This window comes from Onychostruthus taczanowskii, unplaced genomic scaffold, assembly GCF_017590055.1.
Source record: "Onychostruthus taczanowskii isolate IOZ18803 unplaced genomic scaffold, ASM1759005v1 scaffold4, whole genome shotgun sequence".
Lineage (NCBI taxonomy): Eukaryota > Metazoa > Chordata > Aves > Passeriformes > Passeridae > Onychostruthus > Onychostruthus taczanowskii.
In genome coordinates, this window is record NW_024501459.1 from 14,009,509 (window position 1) to 14,024,962 (window position 15,454).

Here is a 15,454-nt window from a genome sequence, read left to right on the forward strand (position 1 = left end):
TTTTTACTATTTACTGCTCCTCAACTGCATCCAGCAAGCAAGAACTTCCACTCATATTTCCCAGCCACAAGAATTTTAGCAGCTACAAGTTTTGGCTATGTGACTCTGTTCCATTTTTACAGTTTGGCTCATAAATGTAAACACACATATTTCATATATCATTCAGCCAGTACTGCAGCAGCAGCCTTTGAGATACAGGCAAAGCATAAAACTGAAGACAGAAACCACTAAAGCCATCTGCATTTAGTCAGCATCACATGTGAGTTCATGCCTTAAGATTTCCCCAATATTTTCCAGCTTTCTTGGATGGAAAGCTGAACCTGCACACAGCTGTTCAACGCTATTTGGACTCAGAGGGGAGAATAACTTGTTTATTATGCATCAATTGTTCCCAAAACATTTATCTCACCATTGCTAAGGCAATTTTCTGTAGACTGAAATCACAAGCCCTGATGTTACTGTTATTAGGTACAATGAAATTTAAATCAATTGTAAGAGCATCTACTACATCAACTATGAAGATTTCTTCTTTTCTCTAACCTCACATTCCAGTCTCCAAATTCCATCTCCCATTTTCTGGATGGATGGATTTGTGTCAGCCCAGTCTGCATTTGAGAACCAAGGAGTTTTGGATTCTTTCCTTCCAAGTATTTGTAAATCCAAACACATTAAATAGCCGAATTACAATGAATCAGCTGAGATATTAGCAGTACAAGTTACAACTCCCTGGAGGTAGACCTTTTTCCACCAGCCCAGGTCTCTTTGTTTCATGTCTCCCTGCTTCCTCAGCAGGGGGAGTGGTTTGACTGGATCCCTGCAATACGCTGATCTAGCCAGCCTGGCAATTAAGTGTCCTTTTCTTTAACAGTCAAGGCAAATCAGACTTATTTACTACACTTTTGATCAATCCTTTCTTTGATTTTGCTGATGAATTTATTATTTTTTTTAATAACAATTTATCAATGCTAACCAACATCACAGTTTCCATAGTCTAAGCTATCTACAAGGAAAGGCTGGGTTTAAGCTCCAAGAGACTAGAAAATGAGGGTCCCAGACAAGTCTGAGGCTATGCAAGTGTTCCAAATCAATGCAATGTCCAATCTCCTGCTGTCCCATTTCTTCTGCCAGCTCCTGGCCACTGTTACCTTCAAACTCCCTACTAAGTATTCCCATCTGGACACACCTATACAACAGCTCTACTTTGTTTTTTTCTATTCTTCAGGCTTGCTCTCAAATAAATCTTTAGAAATACAAATTTTATTCTAGTTTTTCAGTCTTTAGACTACTCTTTACTACTTGCCTGGCTTAGATCAAAAAGCCTGCAGTCCTTCCTCTTGGAAAGACTGCATTTTAAGTCAGTACTCTACCCAAGCATATTTTAAGGATACTGGAGAATATTCTCAGAGCAGAGAAAGTGGTAGTGGTAGCAGGTGCTTTTGATAAAATTGACCCTATTGAAGAGCACAACCAAGTTTACTTGAAGCAAAGAAAAAAAAACATTAACTATGATTGATAAGAAGAGAAGCAGTCAAGCACAAAAATGCTATTATTCCATGTTAACTGTCTACTGTCCTCCACCCAAAATTCAGCTTATGACAGTGGTTCGCAAAACATCTGGGCCTTCTGTAAGAAGTACCATATAAATATGTGTGCAGTAATAAGCTATAAATGAGACAAAATAACACTATATTTAAATTGCCCCCTCCCTCCCATGCTTAGATGTGCTAAATTCTCATAAAGAGACTTCTGAAGCCTGAGTCTGGTCACTTGACTACAGCCACATCACACTGATAATGTCATACTGAGCACTGCATCAATACTGATAAACATGTTGTTAGAAGTTTTCAACACCAAAAATATGATTCATCCTATAATGAATCATTGTAATCAGTATACTAGTAATAACAGAAGCACTTCTGAAGTAAAAATCCTAAATTACATTTTACAGGTAAAATAAAAATATTTTCATTTTCTTCAATTCACCATTAAAGGCAAAAACCAATACCCTAACAAAAAAAAAAACAGCACAAAAATCCATGTACATAGCTGTGACTCCATGTATCTAAAGTAACTATAACGACTCTTCTATAAAGTAAAGATCTACATCATGCTACAAAATATTCTTACTCCATACAATACTTTGCATTTACCATAATACTTGTTTACCATGTAACAACTCAAAATACTGACAGTACAGATAAATTATCTTACTTTTTGCTCCTGTGTTTGGTTAATGATTATGGAGATTAAAAACTACTCACTGGCGAAACACAAAACCAAAAATTACAGAGGAAATGATCCACACAAATAGTCCAAGGTCTTCAGCATTCTTTAGTAAAAGCCATAACTTTCACAATAAAGCAAAAAGCAAAGGAAAATATTTCCAAATATTATATTAGATCAGCATAGTACTAGAATGATATATCTCAGAACATTGACAGCATTACTGTTTACACATTTAAAAAGAAAACTGGAATTTGATATTTAAAAGAGAGATAAAATAATAATGCACTAATTAGAAGTTAGGGATTTCTGCCTTTGCTTATTGTGGTCAAACATAAAATTAACATTTTCCATGCTAACTTTATATTTGCAGACTAATTCATATGCAGAATGAAGGCCCTTTCTTTCTTTCTGCTGTCCTTGTTATACACAAGCAAAATTTTTTTTATACTGACACTGACTAGAATTAATTCAGATGAAAATACAAATATAAGAACTTTTCTTCTGAAAAATCATATATACCTGAACTTCTCAAGATAAAAAAGAAAAATGCATCAAAGACCACCTCAAAGTTCTTCACCTCCTCCTGTCCAAGCTAATGGATTTTGTGGTTCAGTTATCCAAAGGGCCTTTGGAAGTCTGGCTGCTGTGTTAGAGCCTGACAGCACTTGACAGAGTCCTCAGTAACTGAGACATTGTCTTTCTATTTGGACTGCAATGGCTTAAAGACAATAAAAAGTCTCTGCACATCAGTCCTAAGAGATGGAAGACATTCACAGAGTCATTCTCAGCATCCTGGAGTAGAAAATACAGTTTAACAGAGCTGAAGAGAAAGTGGTGTGTAACACAGGCAGATTTCTCAAAGTGTTTTATTTGAACTTGCATCTAGCACTGCTCCACAAAGAATGGGCCTATTTTTACACACACTTAGCTCTCTATTGTCTCCATTTTCACTAAAACCACTAAAATTGACAGAAGAGAATCCATTCATTTTTACTACCAATTTGTAGATGTAGCTATCCAAGAAACTGCAGTATTTGGTTCCAAAGGTTGGCTGATGTACTCTCCAACACACAGGGCTCTCCTTCATCTCCCCCTCTGCTGCTCTGGCCACCTCCTCAAGCCAGATGTGTCCCAGGAGCACCTGGAGCACCCTTTCCCAGTGCCCTCTCCTCGCTGTGGAGGTGCAATCCAGTGATGATACCCAGGCTGCCATGGAGGCTACCACCACACCAGGCCTCTCCATGAGTGCAGGCAGAGCTGTATCAGAAATAAAAAGGATGTCAAATTTACTGTGATTTCTGATGTAAACACATCCCATGGACATGCTCCTGCTGCCCCCTCTGCAGTCCAGTGGCAGGAATAGCTGCTTTGCCCCCTAAGCTTCCCCAGAAAAGTTGGTTTAAGTTTGGCAAAACAGATGGAAAAGGCCTTTTTCATAGAAACCCTTTTATTACTGCTTTTTGAGCAACTTGTCTGACTTCCTTAAAGGTAACTAAAATTTCAAACCTATCCATATGGAAACAGGACTGAACTCTAGATCTTACTATCTGATTTACAAAATATGGGATACAGCGTGCTGGGAGAAGGGAGGGAGAGGATGGGTAGCAAAACACTGCTCTCATTATTGGCTGGTGATAAGATCTCCAGTTTTAAATGCTCTGCATAAACAGGAACAGTGAGGCAAGCCAAATTCCACACTGGGAGATAAGCTGCAGTTTACAGGAACAATTTATTCTGTATATTGAAAAGATCGATCCAATGAATAATTTTTACTTTTCAAACAGCTGCAACCTATCAGGAAAACTTATCTGGTGAAGAGCCCTTGGGGCAATGACTGAAGATGAAGTAGAAGTACGACACAGAAATTGTCTGCTTCAAAACAGAGCAATCAAATAAAGGGTAATCTCTTGATAGATTATGAGTGCAAAGCAAAAATTAAATTAAGAAAGGAATAACAGAACCCTGTGGAGAACGGTTATCCCTTATGGTCATCCACAAATCTGGAGGATTTTTGGGGAAGATTTTCTGTTCCATTTTTGCTACTTTAAAGGCCACTTGCTGATGCAACAAATAACTCTGTCTGCAAATCAAGCTTCAATAGTGCCCTGAAGCAACAGACCAGTTATTCCAAATTTATCCAAAATATTCATGTTCCATCCCTTTCCTGCATGTGCCTTATGCTACTGTTCTGGTTTGTTCACAGGTACATCCCCACTCATAAATGAGATCACTTTGACAGGGTACTGTTTACAGAAAGAAAACTTCACACTTCTGAAGCTTTCCTCAGGGAAAAGGGTTGGATCACTTGCTCAATGCAATACAAATTACCATGCTGAACATGAAAAAAGATGGAAAAGAAACAAAACAAAAAGTCCATAAATCTTCCTTAATTTTTGAGAAGAAAGATTAGCTGAAGATATCCTCAGAGCACATGCTACAGGAACTTTGTCTTTCCCAAAGTAAGAGAAAATGCAAGATCAAAAATGTTTTGCCTTTCCTTCTTCCCCCCTTATCTATTGCAAGCAATGTGATTCCTACTCTGTATGAATATTCCCAAAATATGTTTTATAATATTACTGTATATATACAGTCCTAATGCACGCACATGGTTATTTGCCTAGCACAATTTGTCTCTAAACAGTTGCTGTAAGTCAAGTTTAAAATAATATTTAATTTTTTTCCTGTGACACATTAAAGTGTAACTTTTTTAAATAAAATACAAGTGTTGATGAAACGCTTGATAAAACCTGCAAGTCCTCATCTCACCAAATCGAAGAGCTACAGGCATGCTGTTCTGTTACTAATGCGAAATCAAGCCAGTGTAAAAAATGACCCAAGGGTCAGTTTCCATTTATTGTTAATATTTACATGTCATTCTTTCTGTGCTTTCCAATTATTTGGAAATAATTATTGTTTTTTCAAGAAAGAAGCAAAGAGAATTGTAAATAAAAAGCCACTGACTCTGGATAATGCTGGCCAGAGCTGCAAGCACTGCTGCAAGAGATCTGGAGACTCCAGTCAAGAAACACCTCTGAGAGGATCCTCTGCTTCCTGCTGAAGTGAGATTGTACCTCCCAAAGAGTGGAGCCACTAAGCCCTTGCTTCTGTGGCACATACAAGCCAAACGGTCACAGCACGGTAAACTATTTTCCAGGGGCTTCTTTGCTATTGCAGGCATTCAGGAGATACACACTATAGTCCACCTCACAACTGGCTGTATTTCTGTTCTTCTCCATCCATTAGAAACCTGCTTCAGAACAGGGAAGACACAGAGTTAGCTCATCTTGCCCTCTCCAGTCCAAACTTCTCTTCATCTGCTGTCCTTGGGCCAGTTCTGCAGGGCTACACGGACTACAGTACCTATGATAGCTAATTCAAAGCTATTTTGTCTATGCACACATTCATGGACAGCATCCTGGTACACCTCTCAGATGGGTTCTCTTTCTATTTCCCTGAGCATCCTACAAGTCTGTGTTCATTTCTTGTTAATGAGAGTACACCCATCAGGAGTAAAGGTGCTCCAAGTGGTGTTAACGTGGTTGTGTCAACATCGTCTACAAGAACACTGTTATTTTCCTGTTCCTGTTGAAATCTATGATTTTACTCACAAGGATAGCTCAGTCACCTGTAAGGAACAGTAGAACCCCACTGTTCTCTCTTCATCACTTGTTTACAACTAATGAAGTTGGAATTATTTGGTGCTAATGAACTTTTTGTTTTGAACGGGTGATAGAAATGTTTCCTTCTAAACACAGTAAAATACACAAGTTACATTTATCTTTACACCCAGCCTAATTACAGGCCAGATTTTAATGCTTTTCCTTTCTTGGTTTTCATTTTCTCAGGGAAGATCATTATTGAGACAGCAGCACTTCCAGATACTTTTCAGGTAGAGCAGTAGGGTGCATGGTACAAATACCAATAACACATAAACTCTCATACCTTATATGTGGGACTCTACAGAACACTTGCAGTACTCTGCAGCCAGCATGGACTGTGTCAAAGGAAGATGCAATAGGGACATTCTCACAATTGATGTATCATCCTACCCCCATGATCTACAAATTTCCTCACACTCTATGACCAGATTAAAAAAGCACAAAAAGCACATTTTAGATATTTCAGTACATCTTCTGTCAGCTGTGGCTCTTCTTTTATCAGCTATATTCTTCCTCATTTTCTCCCTTCTCCATACATGGTCCTCATGTCTGGGCTTCAGTCACATTCCAGGGCAGGGAGCAGAGAAATCTAGTTACATTACTCAGGAGACAAACAGCACCTTGTAGCACATTTGATTTAGTTACTTCTGCAACTGTTCTGTTGTTTTCAACAGACATGGAGAGCAGAAGCTTCAAGCTCATCATTACTTTATTTGTTATGACATCCCCTCCTATCAATTGCCTTTTTGATGTGAGCATATCCAGTAACTTCAGCATTTCTTTACATCAAGCTCCATCCATGTTTATCAAGCCACAGTTCAGCACACACCTGAACTCATGCTGAGAAGTGAAGGAGTTTTGGAATGAAAATGTCTCAGTCAGCCAGAGATGTGAATGATGTACTTTGTAGCAACCCACACTTCCTCCAAAGTACAAACTAGAGATCCAATTGAAGCCTTCGAGGCTATTCCAGCGTCAAGAACCTGCCTCCACCAATTTTATGCCATGATGACTCAAGAGACAAAATGATGCTCTGAAAACACACTGCAATGTGTTGAAGAGCTAGAGGAGACCCAAGTCCTTCTGTTTTAGGAAAGAGAGTGCCAGATTACAGACTGAAATAAATCCCACCACATTAAAAATACGTTGTGCGGTAAGCATCACCATCTTGTACACACTCTACATGATATAAACTTGTTTTGGGTGACACATAGTTTATCACTAGGTCTTTCAGATAGGTTGTTTTTTTTTTTTAAAAACCCTCACAATTACAGATGAGATGTTTCTGTTGTTTCCTTAGCACTAGAAATTTCAACTGGATATTTTGAACTGCGAAGTATCGCCACCAGATAATCTCCAAGCCTGACCAACACAGTGTTTTTAACAAGGGCAACTGACTTTGAAACAATTAGGGCACAAAACCATCTCTTCACTGAACCATCTCTTATAAAGAAAAAATACATTAAATCAAACATCCATCTTTCTTCTTGCTTTTTAAACAACTCTTCATAACTTTTCGAAGGTTCAAAACAACTTAATTTCTTCCAAAGGAGTCAAATACAACCTCCTAGACAGCCATCTCCTCATCCCATGAGTTAAACTTCTGCTGAACAGGTAAGAACTGAAGATATGTTAAAAAATTATGGATATGAAAAGCGACACTACAAAACAACAAGATTTGAGTAGATGAATGGACAGTAAGGAAATGCCACTGAAGCTTCTGGGCAGAGTAGAACCTCTCAGGCATGAGCCAAAGGTGCTTGACACTATCTACACATCCATGTTAAAGCATCACTATGGTTGCCAGCTTTCTTTTTTCTTTTTGGCTGAGCAAGCCATCTGCACAGTTGGTGTGTGGAGAAGTTGGGGCTTTCCAAGATCACTGTCCCCTGCATGTACACTGTACAGCATGTGCATGTCAAAGAAATCCCAGGCAAGAATAACTGCACCAAAATTTATGTATTTATGTACAGCTGAGTAATATCAATAAGAAAATGAGAAAGTATGGACCATCTAGATTATCTATTCCAGACAGCAGCCAGTGTTCACTGATAGTGGGTATTAGACTCCATGACCATATATATTTCTTCACCACTCAACACTAAGTACTTCATTGAAGATTCTCCTCCTTAATAACCCCACTGAAGATGAGTTTAAAATAACCTGAGTACAAGGCCCTTCCTGAGTCTGTAAACAATTAAAATTGTTCTGTATTTCCCAGCTCAGGATGTTCTCCTAGGGTACAATTTTCTAACTGACGGATGTTTGCAAGGAGAAGTGGTGGCATATTAGTCATATTTTTTTTTTCATTCATGTAGCATTGTTAAGTGTCCAGCATCCCAATAATGATCGTTAAAAACCCCAACACTAGACCTACAGCTTTGATTTAAACTATACCATGGGTACAAGTCCCAAGGTGAAAAGGGATCTTTCACACATAGATCTGGTGACGCTGCAGCTGGGAATGATCATTCTTGCTGTAATAGCAGGAATTGAAAATGTTTGCCATGGCAGGAAAAACAGTACCATGCACCTCTACTTTGCATTATACTGCACTAAGGCCATCAAGCAAGATGCCACAGTTCACTTAAACTATGTGACATTATAGTATCTTCACCAGACTTTCAGATCTACCTTAAATTAAATTAGCATTTCACCTTTTATCCCACCACCACCATTTAAAGTAAGCTTATTCACTTATAAACAGTTGTAGCACCCAAAAACCAGTAGTATGAGTGATGATTTGTGACAATTATGGATACACAGTGGTTTTTCTTTAAAGCTACTGGGAAGTCACTTAGTCCCCTCTGGTTTCACACTATTGATTCCCTTCTTTGAGGGAAGTGAAAACATTGCCCTTTTAGAGAGATGTCATGAAAAACAAAAACAAAAGCCAAACCAACCAACCAAACAAAAAGTTTATCATAGAATGGCCTGGGTTGGAAGGGACCCTAAAGATCATCAGCTCCCTTGCCATGGGCAGGGACATCTTTATCTAGACCAGGTTGCTCAGGTGTGTCGGGGTCCGCTGTTATGTGTCTCTGCCCCGACACGGGGAAAGGTGGTTGGAACAAATTGGACCAGAAGTTAGAATCTGACCCTGTAACTGAGACAACTGCAACAAAACAATACCAAATCATCAACAATTAAAAGGGGTGGACAACACACAATGTGAGACCAGAGGAAGGCTGATATTCAATAATGTGCGATATACAAAATACCTTTCAAAGTGGTAGAGGATGCAGAAAAAGCTGGAGGCAGCAATTACCACATATGGTTCTATGGGGATGTAGGAGATTTGGGCAAAATTAGTCTGCAAATTATTGCCTTCCCTGTCATTTGTTTCCAAGCAATTTACCTATGATCTGTAATACCATTATAGGAAATAACCAAAATACATATTTACATTTAGAGTGAAATAAAGGCAGAGCTTCATAAACGATCTGGAGATACGAAAACAAACATGGATTAAGAAGTCCTATGAAAATTATTTTTGATAAGGCATTGTAAGCATACAAGATGGTCAATTTAGATGGAATAAAACTGAAGGGAGGTTTCAGAAATATTTACAAGTACTCTTGATCTGGATGCTTTTCCAAGATGCTTTTATCATTAAACATTCATTGTACTATGAAATATATTTGCTCTATGAGTCCAGGGCTTTTTGTTGTGTTTCTATGTGCTTTTTAATTACTTGAATACTTTGTATTGAAAATAATGAAACCATTGACATAATATGTGGTAGCTGAAGAATGCATCTGGCTTAACTCTGCTGTCATCTTTAGTGTTCTTGCTCTGAATTCAACTTTTTTTTCATTAAAAGAAACTACCAAAACTGTGGCCTGCAGGTATCAAAGGGAAATTGAGAATACACCACCCAGCCTCTGGTTAGTACTAGGTCCATCTTGTTCCCCAGTTTGGTCTGCTAGACAGAAACACTTCCTTGGTAATGTAGTATTTGTGTTAGAAGCTGCTTAGAAAGCCAAAATACAACAATACTACACAGACTCAGTTGCTGAGTATGTTCTTGTAGTTTTCAAATCAGGCAGCAAACCTGCTCACCACCTTTATTTTTCATTATTATTTTTGTCTAGGAAAACACTGCTCTCACAAATATTACAAGTGATAATTACCATGACATAAAACAGCTGGTCACTTATTGTGTGTCTGGCATTATGCTCATGTTACCCATTATCAGACTTCCACAAAGTTACTTCTGCTGCTGAGGGAAGTACAACAATTGCAACAGTCACCAAAAGAAATCACACAAAACATGATCTTCATTAACACCTTCACCACTTTCTATACTGTGCTATGCAAGCAGTGTTCTGTATTAAACTACAGATGCATGTTGTAAAAATCTTCCAAAGTCTTACTGAAATGTCCATGTTACACTGGACACTACAAACCTTATTTCTGTTTCCATCCATCAAAGACAACACAGACTTTAATGACAAGAAGGCATCGTTTTCCATTACAGAATTCAATTATCTTCTTCCTCTCAGAAAAGAACTGGACTCTTTTCCACTATTAGTCAACAAAGTACAACATTTTCCATCTTTTATTTTGTGTTTTCATACAATTTGCAATGGCCTAATGGTCTAGTTTCTTTGCCTTCAGATCACAAATGCAGAAGTGGCTAAGCATGTGGAATGTTCCCCACTAATGAATTAAGAGTATTTATAGTCAGAGAGGCATTGACATTTAAACATTTAGCTAAAATTATTTAAGGAATTCTCTCCATATGCAACAACAGCACCTCTTTCTTCAGAATAGAGTCTCAGAGGAGCACTGTTATTAGTTTACTCTTAACATTATACCCACTAGAAACACAGGCTTGGAAAGCTGAGAGAACAGTAAATGCAATCACACCCCACTCTGCACACTCTCAGGCAGACTGTCCACAGTTTTCTTAAATTCAAACATCCTTGCCCCTCATCTTAGTCCTTCTGTGATGCTCTGCTCCAGTCTTTCTACACTCCATTTACTTCCTGACACCAGACTTCCCCTAGCATGTCTGTCTTTTCCAACAACCATCAAAGAATTTCAGAGAGAAAAAAACCCTATGATTTAATGAAAATTCTAAGGTTATGGCAAATAAAGACATTAACCAATAAATAAATCTTTTCATAAAACAGATGAAAAGGAGAAGCTTTAGCCTGTGAGCAGCTGCCAGGTGCCTGCTTAACATCTGCTTTTATCAAGTCCTCTCTGCAGTCCTGGACAGCCACAGCCCCCTCCTTGCTGCTCTCTGGGGAGCCCCCAATTAGTGTGTTAGCTGCTTTGGACAAAAGAGACGCACCCGTCATGGAGAGGTACTGAACATGAGTCACTGAAAACAGCATTCACCTGACAGCAGGTTTTAATACAATACAAACATGAGCACTTCCACAGGGGGATTACTTTACTATCCTGTAGATACACTGTTTTGGGCAAGTGGGAGCACTGCAGCTCTACACTATCTTTGCTGAACACCATGGCATTTTGAAAATCTACCAGTTTTATTTAAAGAATAAGCTATCTTGAGAATGTCCATAATTTCTGATTGTTTTTCCCCACAGAAAAATAAAGGTGACTGAATTTATGCTCTCTCCATTACACATCTCAATACAGATGTAGAAACTGCAACGCAGCTGCAACTCTCCAGTGGAGCTGACAGCAGTCTCATCTCTACCATCACCCTTTGGCTTTTAAAAATAGATAAACTATATTATTTCTCTCTTACTTCCCTTCAACAATCTTTTCTTGTCCACACACAACCTTGACTCTTCCCCTACCAAGCACAACTTGACAGGGCACTAATTCCCTTGCCTAGCTTAAGGTAATTTTTGCCTTATTTCGTCTCCAGCACTAAGTCCTCATGTAACCTGCCATTAAGGAAGACGTAGGTAGGAAAGTATTCCTGGATCCCCAGTATGATCCACTGGACACGAGTCACTATGGAGAAGTGTCTGACAACTAGCACAGCAAAGAGCTACTCCCCTGGGCAGTGGGAATTGCTCTCTATCCTTTATGTGACAGGATTTTGCTGTTTGCTCTGCAGATCTAAGCAGATGAGGAAATTTAGGCCAGCATCTTTCTTTAGAGCATGTTGGGAGTAAGGAAGCCCAAGTGATACCAAGTGCATCTTAGTAGGATGTTTCCTGTTTGCAAATAAAGATGATGATAGTCTTACAGCCCTGATCATTGTGGCTGCAGCTTCAGTAGCAGGTTCAACTCATCCCTTGGTCTGCATTGCCACAAAGGTATTAATCTCGGGCAGCACACACAGATCTCTTCCCAGAGTATCTGTGTGCTTCAGGCACAACTCCATACAGACAAAACTATTAAAACTGCTTGACTTCGAACTTTGAGAACCATGGATCTTGCAACTTCGCCAACTAAATCAAATTAAAACCATATTTGTGACAAACAAATTTGGCAAAAAAAAGAAAAAAAAAGGCATTTCTGTGCTTCAGGGATGACTGCTAACCATGAAGAAATACACAGCAGAGCCACTGACTACAACAGCTGGCTGTTTTTACTCATGTTGTGATAATGTACAAGATAATGTAAATGACCAAACTGGAGCAAAATGGGAACAGAAAAATAGAGTGCATGTGCAGACAAAACTAAAAAAAGTACAATTTTATGACTCAAATTTTTGTTGTTGTTGTTGTTGTGTTACATTTCATATTCCATCTCTTGTCTAAGACCTTATAGTTGAATTTTTTGTTCACTGATTACATATAAGATAAAGAATAAGATAAAGATTACATATAAGATAAAGAAATACACATTGCACCCAATGTGTATTTGTCCACTTTAAAGGAATATCTTAAAAAGATAAGCACTGATTTACAAAGCTGGAAGAAAAATCATAGTCACATGTTTGTATCTGTACACGATCCAGAAATGGATTTCCTAACAAAAGATATTCAGCTATAAACAGCAATATGCAGAGCATGATAAATCGCTTAGAAGCAAGCATCTGTAACAACACAGCCTCCAAAGAACATTTCACAAGCAAAAGTATTATTAAAACAATAACACATGCTTTCAGACTGATTTCTCTTGGTCTCAGTTTGCAACCAGAGACTTGTTTTGAAGATGTGAAGATAAACTCAAGGGCAGATTCAGCTTGTGACAGTTTCCGTACGCCTGCTCTCCTGCCTGCCCTCCCTGCCCACTGCTGCGCTGAAGGGATGCTCTGTCACAAGGGATACATCAACCAGCCGACCAGCAAGGCTGTTATGCAACGCGCCCATCTGTGGTTCCTCTGCTGGCACTGACTGCTCGCCCCAGGAAAGCCAAGAGTGTCAGCAGCCTTGCTTTGTAGAGACTCTCCTTGTTCTGTAAATAACGCCAAGGATGACGTTTGTGTGACTCCTCGCTGCCATACCTGGCTCATGAAGAGCAGTGCATAGAGTCCTGGCAGTACAACACCAACAGCATTGTCCCTGGGACTGCAGTACTGGGAACTGGGAAAAAAACTCAGCAAAAAACCCACAACACCCAACAGAACAGGAGATGAAAATGCAACAGCTTCATCCCTGAGCATTTTATTTTACCTGACTCTTCATCCAGGCTGACGTCTGACATCCAAGCATGTTTCTGGCTGAGCACAGATCCAGACCAGGAGGAGAAAGAGAAAGCTGCTCCCTCCTGCTCCCACTGGTCTGTCAGCGACCCAAGCATGCCAGCATGGGAATGGGTAAGACTCCCACTCATTTGAACTGGTCTGGTTTCTGTATTTCTGCCCAGATAACAGAACTGCTGGTAACTGCAAAGATTTGTCTGCAATTTAATGGTGTTTAGATAAACACACTCCTAAGTAACACCTACACTTCAACCAAAGGTGGATAATTAAAACCCAAAGATTTTCAACTGGATAGTGCTGGGTGCAAACACATAGTCAAATTAAAAAAAAAAAAAAAAAAAAAAAAAAAAAAAAAAAGAAGAAGAAAGAAAAAAGCTTTGGCCAACTTCTGTAATTCATACCTTCCTTCAGCACACCTCATTCCCAAGCAACATACCTGAGACAAATTTAAACATCTAAAATGTGAGAAGACACAAGTGCACCATAAAGCTACATGTGCTGGGCTGTTTAAGTATATTCATGTGCTGTCAACATCAGCAGACAAATGTTATTTTGGTATCCATTCAAGAGGGCCATGTCTGAACCACCTTAATCACTTGATGGTGGATGTTCTATCAAAAATGTTATCTTTTCAAAATACCTAATGAAAATCTAAAGTAAAATAGAACTGTCCTGTTGCATGTGTGTCCACACTCATGCTTCATCTAGAATAACAGTAATTTGGGACACACAGCCCAGCACAACATTGTAAGGACCAGTTTTTCAGAGAAGTCTTTAGGTGAATACTTCCCCAAAAAAAGTTAAAAGCAAAAACACCACTGCAATCAGTTGTTGCAATCAATGTGATCAACACAGCTTCATGCATCACTCTTAAATCAGAGAAGTGCAGAAGTAAAGCTGGCTTCACCTTTCAGCCTGAGTTATTCAGGGAAGCCCAAATGTCTTGCACAATTCTGCTGTGGCATTATTGTCATGATGAACAGCCAAGATTTCAGATCAAATGAATGAAGTAATCAAAAAAGTAATCACAGTCTTCATTTTTTGACTAATCTCCTAATATTTTATTCCTCAAGAATAAGCAGTTTCTTACTCAGTTGATTTTTTTAAAAATACCACTATTGAAAGAATCAAAGAAGATTCACTAGAACCAAAGAATATGCGACTTTAGAAGTTACCTTGACATAAACATTCGCAAGTAACTTAAGTTACTCACTCACATGGAACATACTTCTATATATAACATGGAACCATACTTCTTTAACGTGTACAATACGTTCTCTAACATTGCAAAATGTTTTCAAAAGTAATATCCAGTATTTCTGAGTTGTTATGAGTGGGTTGGAGGTTATTACAATATCAGTCAAGAAAAAACAGCATTTGCTTCAAAAAGTGGTAGAAGAGAAACTGCTATTAAAGAAAGAGACTTTATCTAATTATTTCTGGCAAGGATCTGCATAACATCTGTTCCCAAAGCTAAATCACAGGGACAAAAGTCTGTGGGGTCAATATTTATTTTTGTTAACATGAGCCTCACTTCAGCTTCAACTTGCATGAACAGAAATCTGTAAAAAATAAACATTTAGAGAAGCTTTTTTGCAGCCAGAATTTTTTACTGTACTTTAAAATCCAGCTCTGGAGTATCCATTTTCCCAGCATTTTTCCCCATGGAAGTTTTTGTCAGATGAAAATCATGCACCTTAGAAGATGACACTCAATAGTTGTATGCATAGTCCAGAGGATTTCAGCACATTTACTGATTGCATTCTTCCACATTAGACTGCTGTGAGAAATCAGTAGCTGAAATTTAGTTTCAGCAGCCTACAGTCCTACAGAATTAAAACCACACATGATGAAAAGGGCACTCTTTTTGGCCCCCATACTTGCACTCAAGAAATTTAATTAAGTTATATGTTGCCTTTTTCTTCTCTTAGTTAGAATATAATTTGACAAGGGAAGCTTAACAAGGTGAACCTCAGCTTGCTAATGTGGA

At 38.6% G+C, this 15,454-nt stretch overlaps 1 protein-coding gene across 9 annotated transcripts in view; it reads right to left on the minus strand.

The window, feature by feature from the left end:
• Positions 1–15,454, minus strand: part of ZNF704 (zinc finger protein 704) — a 102,896-nt gene that overhangs the window by 42,528 nt on the left and 44,914 nt on the right. The window contains exons 1-2 of one of the 9 annotated variants that reach the window (XM_041412491.1): positions 13,436–13,559; positions 3,224–3,483 (exon numbers count right to left, since the gene is read on the minus strand). The exons of the other annotated variants lie outside the window; for them this stretch is intronic. The gene's annotated coding sequence lies outside the window, so the exon portion shown is untranslated. Of the gene's footprint in view, positions 1–3,223; positions 3,484–13,435; positions 13,560–15,454 lie in introns of those variants that run through there. 9 annotated transcript variants of the gene reach the window in all.